The following is a 15,457-nucleotide window of genomic DNA, read 5'->3' as shown; positions in this document are numbered from 1 at the left end:
TTCAGGCAGATGGCACTTCACATGTGTACAATCACTACGTACCAATATTCATATAGTCTGTATTTACACACATACAAATACATATATAGAGCCTATGATGATAATCTAAATAAATGATACCTTGTGAAAATATATTCAGAGAAGATAGATCATTCATATTCAAGTATATCCACACACATATAAACGTACATACCTGATATATGTACTTAACATGCCTGAAAATGGGCAGGAAGAAGTCAAATGATCAAATACTCCATAGGTCTACTTCATAAATATCTTTCTGTATTAAAAATTTGGAAAAAATAGATATATATACACACACGCACACAGAATATATAGATAGGTATTCCACCTGCCCTGTGGTTGGCAATAAAATAGTCCCATTCATGAATGCTAATAGCCTCTTGATGATCCAACTGTTCTTTGGAGGTGAAGATGAATTTCAGACATTTGGTGAAGCAGCATATGTCTGAAATGAATTGATCAACATAATTCACAAACCAGAACATTTTATTATTGTTTATTCCAATATGAGCATTAAAACACACCAAACCATGTGTCCAGTATCAGAACTGCATGTCTGAAGTTTGCAGGTGAAGATCCGTTCAGTATTCAGCGAGTTGTGATTGATTCAAGTCTCGCTGTCGTCTACAAAAGTAATTTTAAATGTACCCCCATCTTCCATAATTGTTTTACATTCTTTAAGTACCTTGGTTTTACAATCCTAACAAAAGTCCCCTCTGAGTTTGATTATCTACAGGCCACCCAAGTCTAACAGTGGTTTTATCCTTCTTCATGTTCACGTTTGACAAAGTCCATATTCTTAGTGATTTTAACATTCATGTCTGCTGCCCTTCTCAATCTCTGGGCAAGCGGGCCATGCTAGAAAATGTGAAAATGATTGGCTCCTGAGGATCCACAGAGCCTCCAGCATAAGTCCCCACTACCCTGGTGTCTCTTTTGAATAGGTGTGATGAAAAACCTGACTATTTTCTTCCAACAAAACTCTCGCCAGGTGTTGGAGCCAGAAGGGATCCAACGTAATCTCCATATATTCATCCAATCTTCATTTGCAGTTTGTATATTATCTTCCATTTCCCCATCTCCTCTCAATGTACTCTGTGTTGGGGTTTGACTTTGTTTTTTTATACCAGATTATTTTGATACCAGATTATTTGATCTGTCTGCCAATATTAAATTCTCGGCGAAGTAATGCTGCGCCTTCATCAATCGGATCATTATCAAAAGCACATTCCATATTGAGGGAATAAAGTTCACGTCTAATTTGCCTCGGGAATAAGGCACTGCAGAACTGTTTCGCCAAAACTCCCCCGCTGAATGAGGAAATGAAATCCTGTGTCCGTCTGAAAGGGGGCGGAGCCAGAGCAAAACTCCAGGTTCACTGACAAAAACCTGCTCCCGACCAGGTTAGTTCTAGAGCATCTGTTGCCCCGGTAACTGACCGAAAGTTGACGTTGCCCCGCTTCGTGAAACAGGCTTGAGTTACCCCACTTCCTCCGGTTTGAGTTACCTCCCGTCGTGAAACGGAAAACCCCGCATTTCCCTCAACTCGGTGTTCATTAACCTGGGGTAATCGATAAACCTGCTTCGTGAAACGGACCTCTGGAGTCACTCTGAACCAGGGTCGCACTCAAACCCATGGAACGAAGCAAGTGATGATGATCAAATATACAGTAAATAAAGCGCTGGTCAGTCAGAGCAGTGGTTTTCTACTTCATTACAACCCTGGAGCCTCCACCGGTCTATCTGGCCTTCACCAAAACATTCTAGTGAAGCCAAACCCCAGTGGTGCGCTGGGGGGCGAGTCAGCTCTCTATCTACACATTAAACAACGTTTTAAAGTTGATTGGATTCTGTTTGAGATGGACGAAGTAAAGTAGTGGTTCAGAAATGGAGTGGTTACGAGATAAAAACACTAATATTTCTCAGAAATGGATCGTGACATTAATATTATTGTAAAACTTGTGAAAGTACGTAGATATAATTGAACATAGAATACATATTTGTCAAAACTGTTTTCAAACCATTGGTGATGCAAATTTAGCCACACAAATTACTTTAAATAAGTGTTGTTTATTTTTCATGGAAGTGTTGGGGTGGAGAGGTGGAGAGGTGGAGGTGGTGGAGGCCCTGTTGGTGCTGGTCCACGTGGTCCAGGGTGGCTTCGCTGCTCTCCAGGGTCCACTGAACTTCCTGTAGGGGAACAAACAGCGAGAGATGATGAACTGGCTGACCTGAACTCTGACAAGAGAAGCTTTTAGTAATCAATGTGTCTGAATTCATTCAGCAACCACTCTCTGGGGTGTCTACTCTCGTAAATATTCTGCATGATAAGACAACGGGTTCTTACCTCATCGTCCTCTTGAGCTGCCTCTCCAGCAGAGACCCTTCATGTGGGCCATCTGCAGAGCTTCAACCGTGAGGTGGAGGACTGCTGCATCGCTCCATCCCCTCCATCCTGCCTGGGCTTCACTTGCTGCTCATCCCACTGACGTTGCTTGTCCAGTTGACGTAGCTTGGCCAGTAGACGTTGCTTGGCCAGTTGGCGTTGCTCGGCCAGTAGGCGTTGCTCATCCAGCTGCCGTTGCTCATCCCACTGACGTTGCTCGGCCAGTTGACGTTGCTTGGCCAGTAGACGTTGCTTGGCCAGTTGGCGTTGCTCGGCCAGTTGGCGTTGCTCGGCCAGTTGACGTTGCTTGGCCAGTTGGCGTTGCTCGGCCAGTTGGCGTTGCTCAGCCAGTAGACGTTGCTTGGCCAGTTGGCGTTGCTCGGCCAGTTGGCGTTGCTTGGCCAGTTGACGTTGCTTGGCCAGTAGACGTTGCTTGGCCAGTTGGCGTTGCTCGGCCAGTTGGCGTTGCTCATCCAGCTGACGTTGCTCATCCCGCTGATGTTGCTCATCCCGCTGACATTGCTCATCCCGCTGACGTTGCTCATCCCACTGATGTTCCACGGCCAGCTGACGTTGCTTGGCCAGTTGATGTTGCTGGGCCAGCTGACGTTGTTTGGCCAGTTGACGTTGTTCGGCCAGCTGACGTTGCTCGGCCAGTTGACGTTGCTTGGCCAGTTGACGTTGCTTGGCCAGTTGACGTTCCTCGGCCAGTTGACGTTGCTCGGCCATCTCACGCTCCTCGGCCAGCTGACGTTGCTTGGCCAGTTGACGTTGCTCGGCCAGCTGACGTTGCTTGGCCAGTTGACGTTGCTCGGCCAGTTGACGTTGCTCGGCCAGCTGACGTTGCTTGGCCAGTTGACGTTGCTCGGCCAGCTGACGTTGCTCGGCCTGTTGACGTTGCTCGGCCACCTCACGCTCCTCGGCCAGCTGACGTTGCTCGGCCATCTCACGCTCCTCGGCCAGCTGACGTTGCTCGGCCAACTGACACAGTTTACACCACTCGGCCAGCTGACGTTGCCGAACATGCTTATATTTCTCAGCCATTCTATTGTCACGCTTCTTGGTCAGCTGAAGTTCCACGGCCAGTTGACGTTGCTCGGCCACCTGACATTGCTCAGCCACCTGACATTGCTCAGCCACCTGACGTTGCTTGGACAGTTTAAACCACTTGGCCAGCAGACGTTGCTTGGACAGTTTACGCCACTTAGTCAGCTGACGTTGCCTGACGTGCTTATATTTCTCAGCCGTTCGCTTGTCACGCTTCTTAGTCAGCTTATGTTGCAGGGCCAGTTGACCTTGCTCGGCCAGTTGACCTTGTTCGGCCAGCTGACGTTGCTCGGCCAGCTGACGTTGCTCGGCCACCTGACGTTGCTCAGCCAGCTGACGTTGCTTGGCCAGTTTGCACCACTTGGCCAGCTGACGTTGCTTAGCCAGTTTACACCACTTGGTCAGCTGAGATTGCCTGACTTGCTTATATTTCACAGCCGATCGCTTGTCACGCTGCTTGGCCAGCTGACGTTGCAGGGCCAGTTGACCTTGCTCGGCCACCTGACGTTGCTCGGCTACCTGACGTTGCTTGGCCAGCTGACGTTGCTTGGCGAGTTGATGTTGCTCCTCAGGTTGTGGCTGCAACTGCTGCTGCAATTTGAAGTAGAAAATGAGAGGAAAATGAGGATGCGTCCATAAAAATTAGCAACACAGAAAAGCAGAAAGAGGCACAGAGATGTATGCAAACACACACGCCAACAAATAATTAAGCCCAAAATGCAGGATTAAGCAGAAACAAAGAGCCTAACGAGGTGTGGTCAGATAGAGACGACAGCAATGGAGGAAAACACAGGAGGAAAAGGGTAGAGGATGGAGGATCAATGTGACAGACAGTGAAGGAAGATGAATTGAAAGGCTCGGGACAATGCAGAGAAAGGTCAGCAAACAGGAGCGTAAATATGTCAACAAATTAATACAAGATGGCACAAAAAACAGAAAAGCGAGGAAAGACACTGTGAACATCCATAGGACACTGGGAGGAAGACGTCACAATGCTCTTCTTCAAAATCAGTGAAAAGTCAGGCCACATTTCCACACTTATTGTCAGGAGTACACCAAATCGATATGGTTTGTTTAGTTCAGCCGAATCAGTTGATCTAATTCTGGATTTTGTAGAAGGAGGTATACAGAATGTACCTACTGCAACCTACAGTAAATGATAGAGCTATAGCAGATGGTACTGTTGTAGCTGGAGTTCAGAAATACTCCATTGTTCATTTAAGAGGGTATGAAATATGAATTTAAGCATATATTATACTGGTCTGGATTCTGCCTAGAGGGATCAACCATACTCGCCATGAGTTGCATTGCCAGGGAATTATTATAATTCTAAAGAGCACTTACCTGGGGAACGTTGGAACCTGAAGACTGAGGGGCCCAGGGTTGTGGGGCCCAGACCTGAGGGGGCTGAGGGGGTTGTGGTGCCCAGGGCAGAGGGGGTTGTGGTGCCATAGGCTCAGTGGGTTTTGGTGCCCAGGGCATAGGGGTTTGTTTTGCCCAGGGCTGAGGGGTTTGTTTTGCCCAGGGCTGCAGGGGTTGTGTTGCCCAGGGCTGAGGGGGTTGTTTTGCCCAGGATTGAGGGGGTTGTGGTGCACTGGACTCAGGGGGTGGTGGTGCCCAGGGATGAGGGAGTTGTGGTGCCCTAGACTCAGGGGGTGGTGGTGCCAAGGGCTGAGGGAGTTGTGGTGCCCTGGGCTCAGGGGGTGGTGGTGCCCAGGGCTGAGGGAGTTGTGGTGCCCTAGACTCAGGGGGTGGTTGTGCCCAGGGCGGAGGGAGTTGTGGTGCCCTGGGCTCAGGGGGTGGGGGTGCCCAGGGCTGAGAGAGTTGTGGTGCACTGGACTCAAGGGGTTTTGGTGCCCAGGGCTGAGCGAGTTGTAGCGCCCTGGGCTCAGGGGGCGGTGGTGCCAAGGGCTGAGGGAGTTGTGGTGCCCAGGGCTCAATGGGTGGTGGTGCCCAGAGCTGAGGGAGTTGTGGTGCCCTAGACTCAAGGGGTTGTGGTGCCCAGGGCTGAGGGGCTTGTTTTTCCCAGGGCTGAGGGGGTTGTGGTGCCCTGGGCTCAGGGGGTTGTTTTGCCCAGGGTTGAGGGGATTGTGGTGCCCTGGGTTCAGGGGGTTTTGGTGCCCAGAGCTGAGGGAGTTGTGGTGCACTGGACTCAGGGGGTGGTGGTGCCCAGGGCTGAGGGAGTTGTGGTGCCCTAGACTCAAGGGGTTGTGGTGCCCAGGGTTGAGGGGATTGTGGTGCCCTGGGTTCAGGGGGGTTTGGTGCCCAGGGCTCAGGGGGTGGTGGTGCCCAGGGCTGAGGGAGTTGTGGTGCCCTAGACTCAAGGGGTTGTGGTGCCCAGGGCTGAGGAGTTTGTTTTGCCCAGGGCTGAGGGGGTTGTGGTGCCCTGGGTTCAGGGGGGTTTGGTGCCCAGGGCTGAGGGAGTTGTGGTGCCCTGGGCTCAGGGGGTGGTGGTGCCCAGGGCTGAGGGAGTTGTGGTGCCCTAGACTCAAGGGGTTGTGGTGCCCAGGGCTGAGGAGTTTGTTTTGCCCAGGGCTGAGGGAGTTGTGGTGCCCTGGGTTCAGGGGGGTTTGGTGCCCAGGGCTGAGGGAGTTGTGGTGCCCTGGGCTCAGGGGGTGGTGGTGCCCAGGGCTGAGGGAGTTGTGGTGCCCTAGACTCAAGGGGTTGTGGTGCCCAGGGCTGAGGAGTTTGTTTTGCCCAGGGCTGAGGGGGTTGTGGTGCCCAGGGCTGAGGGGTTTTTGGTGCACTGGGCTCAGGGGGTTTTGGTGCCCAGGGCTGAGGGAGTTGTAGTGTCCTGGGCTCAGGGAGTTGTAGCGCCCTGGGCTCAGGGAGTTGTAGCGCCCTGGGCTCAGGGAGTTGTGGTGCCCAGGGCTGAGAGGGTTGTGGTGCCCTGAGCTCAGGGGGTTGTGTTCCCCAGGGCCCAGGGGGTTGTAGCGCCCTGGGCTCAGGGAGTTGTGGTGCCCAGGGCTGAGAGGGTTGTTTTGCCCAGGGCTGAGAGGGTTGTGGTGCCCTGGGCTCAGGGGGTTGTGTTCCCCAGGGCCCAGGGGGTTGTGGGTAAGTGACGAATGAGCTCATGGTCAAGGTTGATTGTTTATCCAGGAAACAGCTGTAAAAGTATTAATCTCGATGTGCTTGAAGTGAATGACTGAATTATCTAGGAAGCTGTGAAGATGATGGGACTTTAAGGCCTTTTTTGCTTTGATCATCAAAGACATCCAGGATGTCAACATGTTGTCAACAGGATGCATCCTTTCATCTTTAGCACTGGTTTGTGACATCAAAGGCAAATTAGGCCACGCCCCCAGCCTGCATGAAATATGTTGCCTCCTTTTCAATGTCTTTACATTTACACAGAATTGTGTGAATGCTGGAGTAAAATCCACAATAACTTTTCAGTCTTCTGTGTGCGATATGTATGATATTACTTACACAACATTGTTTACAAAATGAACCCAGCAAAATGAAGCCGGACCTCACGAAGCTGTGGGACCTCCATTTGGCAGTCATTCGGACGGTCAATTTTCGGAAAAGGCTGCCAAAAAAAATACAGATGTGTTGCTCAAAGCCTCTGAAATATGTGTATAACTGCTATCACTACCTTTCACCATCTAATTTTGCTTTAATTAATCTTTTTATCGCCAAAATGTAGCAAATTAGCCACTCAAGTACACAACACAGACATGACTTCCAGGTTGTAGTATGCCCAGTAACCAGCAACGTGATTGGACAATTGATACCATGTGGTTTTGGCTGTTTTACGTTTTTTCTTTATAGTGGTGAATCGTGTTGCCACCGCGCACAGTATGAGACTACTTTTGTTACTTTTGCTTTCTGTTTCCGACTGTTTTCGGAACTTTTGGGAACTCCGTGGGCGGACACGCTCAGCGGATCCATCAGCTGTTGGCGCTGCGCAACACCGCTCTCTCTCCCAACACGGAATGGACGATTCCAGTGGAGAGTAAGAGAAAGAGACGAGGCTGCAGAGCAGGACGGAGGAAACAGGAGAGGACACGTAGGTTCCGTCCATTCATTCCATGCATCATTATGGGAAACGTCCGGTCGCTCGCGAACAAAACGGACGAGCTCGCGGCCGGAGGGACTTCAGAGAGTGCAGCCTGCTGTGCTTCACGGAGACCTGGCTGACGGAGGAGACACCGGACTCGGTCGTTTCCCTGGAGGGCTTCAAGATGGTACGTGCGCACCGGAATGTGGCTGGGAAGAAGAGAGGCGGAGGAGTGGCGCTGTTTATTACCGAGACACGGTGCGACCCCGCGCACGTCTCCATCAAATAAACACGTTTATTTGAACAAAATCAAGATTGTTCTTTATTAATTCATTTCAGGCAGATGGCACTTCACATGTGTACAATCACTACGTACCAATATTCATATAGTCTGTATTTACACACATACAAATACATATATAGAGCCTATGATGATAATCTAAATAAATGATACCTTATGAAAATATATTCAGAGAAGATAGATCATTCATATTTAAGTATATCCACACACATATAAACATACATACCTGATATATGTACTTAACATGCCTGAAAATGGGCAGGAAGAAGTAAAATGATCAAATACTCCATAGGTCTACTTCATAAATATCTTTCTGTATTAAAAATTGGGAAAAAATAGATATATATACACACACGCACACAGAATATATAGATAGGTATTCCATCTGCCCTGTGGTTGGCAATAAAATAGTCCCATTCATGAATGCTAATAGCCTCTTGATGATCCAACTGTTCTTTGGAGGTGAAGATGAATTTCAGACATTTGGTGAAGCAGCATATGTCTGAAATGAATTGATCAAAAATAAATACATCTAAAGTTGGTTCTGGTTGATGACTTACCTATTGTCTAGTATCTTACATCTGTTTACAATGTATTCCTATTATTTTTCATTATTTCTTTTAAAATATGTGTCATGCACAATCTGCTTCTGCTTCTCCATCGTGTGTGTGTGTGTGTGTGTGTTGTGTTTTAGAAATGACCTATCATAATTCACAAACCAGAACATTCTATTATTGTTTATTCCAATATGAGCATTAAAACACACCAAACCATGTGTCCAGTATCAGAACTGCATGTCTGAAGTTTGCAGGTGAAGATCCGTTCAGTATTCAGCGAGTTGTGATTGATTCAAGTCTCGCTGTCGTCTACAAAAGTAATTTTAAATGTACCCCCATCTTCCATAATTGTTTTACATTCTTTAAGTACCTTGGTTTTACAATCCTAACAAAAGTCCCCTCTGAGTTTGATTATCTACAGGCCACCCAAGTCTAACAGTGGTTTTATCCTTCTTCATGTTCACGTTTGACAAAGTCCATATTCTTAGTGATTTTAACATTCATGTCTGCTGCCCTTCTCAATCTCTGGGCAAGCGGGCCATGCTAGAAAATGTGAAAATGATTGTCTCCTGAGGATCCACAGAGCCTCCAGCATAAGTCCCCACTACCCTGGTGTCTCTTTTGAATAGGTGTGATGAAAAACCTGACTATTTTCTTCCAACAAAACTCTCGCCAGGTGTTGGAGCCAGAAGGGATCCAACGTAATCTCCATATATTCATCCAATCTTCATTTGCAGTTTGTATATTACCTTCCATTTCCCCATCTCCTCTCAATGTACTCTGTGTTGGGGTTTGTTTTTGTTTTTTTATACCAGATTATTTTGATACCAGATTATTTGATCTGTCTGCCAATATTAAATTCTCGGCGAAGTAATGCTGCGCCTTCATCAATCGGATCATTATCAAAAGCACATTCCATATTGAGGGAATAAAGTTCACGTCTAATTTGCCTCTGGAATAAGGCACTGCAGAACTGTTTCGCCAAAACTCCCCCGCTGAATGAGGAAATGAAATCCTGTGTCCGTCTGAAAGGGGGCGGAGCCAGAGCAAAACTCCGTGTTCACTGACAAAAACCTGCTCCCGACCAGGTTAGTTCTAGAGCATCTGTTGCCCCGGTAACTGACCGAAAGTTGACGTTGCCCCGCTTCGTGAAACAGGCTTGAGTTACCCCACTTCCTCCGGTTTGAGTTACCTCCCGTCGTGAAACGGAAAACCCCGCATTTCCCTCAACTCGGTGTTCATTAACCTGGGGTAATCGATAAACCTGCTTCGTGAAACGGACCTCTGGAGTCACTCTGAACCAGGGTCGCACTCAAACCCATGGAAAGAAGCAAGTGATGATGATCAAATATACAGTAAATAAAGCGCTGGTCAGTCAGAGCAGTGGTTTTCTACTTCATTACAACCCTGGAGCCTCCACCGGTCTATCTGGCCTTCACCAAAACATTCTAGTGAAGCCAAACCCCAGTGGTGCGCTGGGGGGCGAGCCAGCTCTCTATCTACACATTAAACAACGTTTTAAAGTTGATTGGATTCTGTTTGAGATGGACGAAGTAAAGTAGTGGTTCAGAAATGGAGTGGTTACGAGATAAAAACACTAATATTTCTCAGAAATGGATCGTGACATTAATATTATTGTAAAACTTGTGAAAGTACGTAGATATAATTGAACATAGAATACATATTTGTCAAAACTGTTTTCAAACCATTGGTGATGCAAATTTAGCCACACAAATTACTTTAAATAAGTGTTGTTTATTTTTCATGGAAGTGTTGGGGTGGAGAGGTGGAGAGGTGGAGGTGGTGGAGGCCCTGTTGGTGCTGGTCCACGTGGTCCAGGGTGGCTTCGCTGCTCTCCAGGGTCCACTGAACTTCCTGTAGGGGAACAAACAGCGAGAGATGATGAACTGGCTGACCTGAACTCTGACAAGAGAAGCTTTTAGTAATCAATGTGTCTGAATTCATTCAGCAACCACTCTCTGGGGTGTCTACTCTCGTAAATATTCTGCATGATAAGACAACGGGTTCTTACCTCATCGTCCTCTTGAGCTGCCTCTCCAGCAGAGACCCTTCATGTGGGCCATCTGCAGAGCTTCAACCGTGAGGTGGAGGACTGCTGCATCGCTCCATCCCCTCCATCCTGCCTGGGCTTCACTTGCTGCTCATCCCACTGACGTTGCTTGTCCAGTTGACGTAGCTTGGCCAGTAGACGTTGCTTGGCCAGTTGGCGTTGCTCGGCCAGTAGGCGTTGCTCATCCAGCTGCCGTTGCTCATCCCACTGACGTTGCTCGGCCAGTTGACGTTGCTTGGCCAGTAGACGTTGCTTGGCCAGTTGGCGTTGCTCGGCCAGTTGGCGTTGCTCGGCCAGTTGACGTTGCTTGGCCAGTTGGCGTTGCTCGGCCAGTTGGCGTTGCTCAGCCAGTAGACGTTGCTTGGCCAGTTGGCGTTGCTCGGCCAGTTGGCGTTGCTTGGCCAGTTGACGTTGCTTGGCCAGTAGACGTTGCTTGGCCAGTTGACGTTGCTCGGCCAGCTGACGTTGTTTGGTCAGTTGACGTTGCTCGGCCAGCTGACGTTGCTCATCCCACTGATGTTCCACGGCCAGCTGACGTTGCTTGGCCAGTTGACGTTGCTCGGCCAGCTGACGTTGTTTGGCCAGTTGACGTTGCTCGGCCAGCTGACGTTGCTCGGCCAGTTGACGTTGCTTGGCCAGTTGACGTTGCTTGGCCAGTTGACGTTCCTCGGCCAGTTGACGTTGCTCGGCCATCTCACGCTCCTCGGCCAGCTGACGTTGCTTGGCCAGTTGACGTTGCTCGGCCAGCTGACGTTGCTTGGCCAGTTGACGTTGCTCGGCCAGTTGACGTTGCTCGGCCAGCTGACGTTGCTTGGCCAGTTGACGTTGCTCGGCCAGCTGACGTTGCTCGGCCAGTTGACGTTGCTCGGCCACCTCACGCTCCTCGGCCATCTCACGCTCCTCGGCCAGCTGACGTTGCTCGGCCATCTCACGCTCCTCGGCCAGCTGACGTTGCTCGGCCATCTCACGCTCCTCGGCCAGCTGACGTTGCTCGGCCAACTGACATTGCTCGGACAGTTTACACCACTCGGCCAGCTGACGTTGCCGAACATGCTTATATTTCTCAGCCATTCTATTGTCACGCTTCTTGGTCAGCTGAAGTTCCACGGCCAGTTGACGTTGCTCGGCCACCTGACATTGCTCAGCCACCTGACATTGCTCAGCCACCTGACGTTGCTTGGACAGTTTAAACCACTTGGCCAGCAGACGTTGCTTGGACAGTTTACGCCACTTAGTCAGCTGACGTTGCCTGACGTGCTTATATTTCTCAGCCGTTCGCTTGTCACGCTTCTTAGTCAGCTTATGTTGCAGGGCCAGTTGACCTTGCTCGGCCAGTTGACCTTGTTCGGCCAGCTGACGTTGCTCGGCCAGCTGACGTTGCTCGGCCACCTGACGTTGCTCAGCCAGCTGACGTTGCTTGGCCAGTTTGCACCACTTGGCCAGCTGACGTTGCTTAGCCAGTTTACACCACTTGGTCAGCTGAGATTGCCTGACGTGCTTATATTTCACAGCCGTTCGCTTGTCACGCTGCTTGGCCAGCTGACGTTGCAGGGCCAGTTGACCTTGCTCGGCCACCTGACGTTGCTCGGCTACCTGACGTTGCTTGGCCAGCTGACGTTGCTCGGCGAGTTGATGTTGCTCCTCAGGTTGTGGCTGCAACTGCTGCTGTAATTTGAAGTAGAAAATGAGAGGAAAATGAGGATGCGTCCATAAAAATTAGCAACACAGAAAAGCAGAAAGAGGCACAGAGATGTATGCAAACACACACGCCAACAAATAATTAAGCCCAAAATGCAGGATTAAGCAGAAACAAAGAGCCTAACGAGGTGTGGTCAGATAGAGACGACAGCAATGGAGGAAAACACAGGAGGAAAAGGGTAGAGGATGGAGGATCAATGTGACAGACAGTGAAGGAAGATGAATTGAAAGGCTCGGGACAATGCAGAGAAAGGTCAGCAAACAGGAGCGTAAATATGTCAACAAATTAATACAAGATGGCACAAAAAACAGAAAAGCGAGGAAAGACACTGTGAACATCCATAGGACACTGGGAGGAAGACGTCACAATGCTCTTCTTCAAAATCAGTGAAAAGTCAGGCCACATTTCCACACTTATTGTCAGGAGTACACCAAATCGATATGGTTTGTTTAGTTCAGCCGAATCAGTTGATCTAATTCTGGATTTTGTAGAAGGAGGTATACAGAATGTACCTACTGCAACCTACAGTAAATGATAGAGCTATAGCAGATGGTACTGTTGTAGCTGGAGTTCAGAAATACTCCATTGTTCATTTAAGAGGGTATGAAATATGAATTTAAGCATATATTATACTGGTCTGGATTCTGCCTAGAGGGATCAACCATACTCGCCATGAGTTGCATTGCCAGGGAATTATTATAATTCTAAAGAGCACTTACCTGGGGAACGTTGGAACCTGAAGACTGAGGGGCCCAGGGTTGTGGGGCCCAGACCTGAGGGGGCTGAGGGGGTTGTGGTGCCCCGGGCAGAGGGGGTTGTGGTGCCATAGGCTCAGTGGGTTTTGGTGCCCAGGGCATAGGGGTTTGTTTTGCCCAGGGCTGAGGGGTTTGTTTTGCCCAGGGCTGCAGGGGTTGTGTTGCCCAGGATTGAGGGGGTTGTGGTGCACTGGACTCAGGGGGTGGTGGTGCCCAGGGATGAGGGAGTTGTGGTGCCCTAGACTCAGGGGGTGGTGGTGCCAAGGGCTGAGGGAGTTGTGGTGCCCTGGGCTCAGGGGGTGGTGGTGCCCAGGGCTGAGGGAGTTGTGGTGCCCTAGACTCAGGGGGTGGTGGTGCCCAGGGCGGAGGGAGTTGTGGTGCCCTGGGCTCAGGGGGTGGGGGTGCCCAGGGCTGAGAGAGTTGTGGTGCACTGGACTCAAGGGGTTTTGGTGCCCAGGGCTGAGCGAGTTGTAGCGCCCTGGGCTCAGGGGGCGGTGGTGCCAAGGGCTGAGGGAGTTGTGGTGCCCAGGGCTCAATGGGTGGTGGTGCCCAGAGCTGAGGGAGTTGTGGTGCCCTAGACTCAAGGGGTTGTGGTGCCCAGGGCTGAGGGGCTTGTTTTTCCCAGGGCTGAGGGGGTTGTGGTGCCCTGGGCTCAGGGGGTTGTTTTGCCCAGGGTTGAGGGGATTGTGGTGCCCTGGGTTCAGGGGGTTTTGGTGCCCAGAGCTGAGGGAGTTGTGGTGCACTGGACTCAGGGGGTGGTGGTGCCCAGGGCTGAGGGAGTTGTGGTGCCCTAGACTCAAGGGGTTGTGGTGCCCAGGGTTGAGGGGATTGTGGTGCCCTGGGTTCAGGGGGGTTTGGTGCCCAGGGCTCAGGGGGTGGTGGTGCCCAGAGCTGAGGGAGTTGTGGTGCCCTGGGCTCAGGGGGTGGTGGTGCCCAGGGCTGAGGGAGTTGTGGTGCCCTGGGTTCAGGGGGGTTTGGTGCCCAGGGCTGAGGGAGTTGTGGTGCCCTGGGCTCAGGGGGTGGTGGTGCCCAGGGCTGAGGGAGTTGTGGTGCCCTAGACTCAAGGGGTTGTGGTGCCCAGGGCTGAGGAGTTTGTTTTGCCCAGGGCTGAGGGGGTTGTGGTGCCCTGGGTTCAGGGGGGTTTGGTGCCCAGGGCTGAGGGAGTTGTGGTGCCCTGGGCTCAGGGGGTGGTGGTGCCCAGGGCTGAGGGAGTTGTGGTGCCCTAGACTCAAGGGGTTGTGGTGCCCAGGGCTGAGGAGTTTGTTTTGCCCAGGGCTGAGGGAGTTGTGGTGCCCTGGGTTCAGGGGGGTTTGGTGCCCAGGGCTGAGGGAGTTGTGGTGCCCTGGGCTCAGGGGGTGGTGGTGCCCAGGGCTGAGGGAGTTGTGGTGCCCTAGACTCAAGGGGTTGTGGTGCCCAGGGCTGAGGAGTTTGTTTTGCCCAGGGCTGAGGGGGTTGTGGTGCCCAGGGCTGAGGGGTTTTTGGTGCACTGGGCTCAGGGGGTTTTGGTGCCCAGGGCTGAGGGAGTTGTAGTGTCCTGGGCTCAGGGAGTTGTAGCGCCCTGGGCTCAGGGAGTTGTGGCGCCCTGGGCTCAGGGAGTTGTGGTGCCCAGGGCTGAGAGGGTTGTGGTGCCCTGAGCTCAGGGGGTTGTGTTCCCCAGGGCCCAGGGGGTTGTAGCGCCCTGGGCTCAGGGAGTTGTAGCGCCCTGGGCTCAGGGAGTTGTGGTGCCCAGGGCTGAGAGGGTTGTTTTGCCCAGGGCTGAGAGGGTTGTGGTGCCCTGGGCTCAGGGGGTTGTGTTCCCCAGGGCCCAGGGGGTTGTGGGTAAGTGACGAATGAGCTCATGGTCAAGGTTGATTGTTTATCCAGGAAACAGCTGTAAAAGTATTAATCTCGATGTGCTTGAAGTGAATGACTGAATTATCTAGGAAGCTGTGAAGATGATGGGAATTTAAGGCCTTTTCTTGCTTTGATCATCAAAGACACCCAGGATGTCAACATGTTGTCAACAGGATGCATCCTTTCACCTTTCGACTTTGCATCCTTTCATCTTTAGCACTGGTTTATGACATCAAAGGCAAATTAGGCCACGCCCCCAGCCTGCATGAAATATGTTGCCTCCTTTTCAATGTCTTTACATTTACACAGAATTGTGTGAATGCTGGAGTAAAATCCACAATAACTTTTCAGTCTTCTGTGTGCGATATGTATGATATTACTTACACAACATTGTTTACAAAATGAACCCAGCAAAATGAAGCCGGACCTCACAAAGCTGTGGGACCTCCATTTGGCAGTCATTTAACGGTCAATTTTCGGAAAAGGCTGCCAAAAAAAATACAGATGTGTTGCTCAAAGCCTCCGAAATATGTGTATAACTGCTATCACTACCTTTCACCATCTAATTTTGCTTTAATTAATCTTTTTATCGCCAAAATGTAGCAAATTAGCCACTCAAGTACACAACACAGACATGACTTCCAGGTTGTAGTATGCCCAGTAACCAGCAACGTGATTGGACAATTGATACCATGTGGTTTTGGCTGTTTTACGTTTTTTCTTTATAGTGGTGAATCGTGTTGCCACCGCGCACAGTATGAGACTACTTTTGTTACTTTTG

Source organism: Blennius ocellaris (genome assembly GCF_963422515.1).
Source record: "Blennius ocellaris genome assembly, chromosome: 15".
NCBI lineage: Eukaryota > Metazoa > Chordata > Actinopteri > Blenniiformes > Blenniidae > Blennius > Blennius ocellaris.
This window is presented reverse-complemented; position numbering follows the sequence as displayed.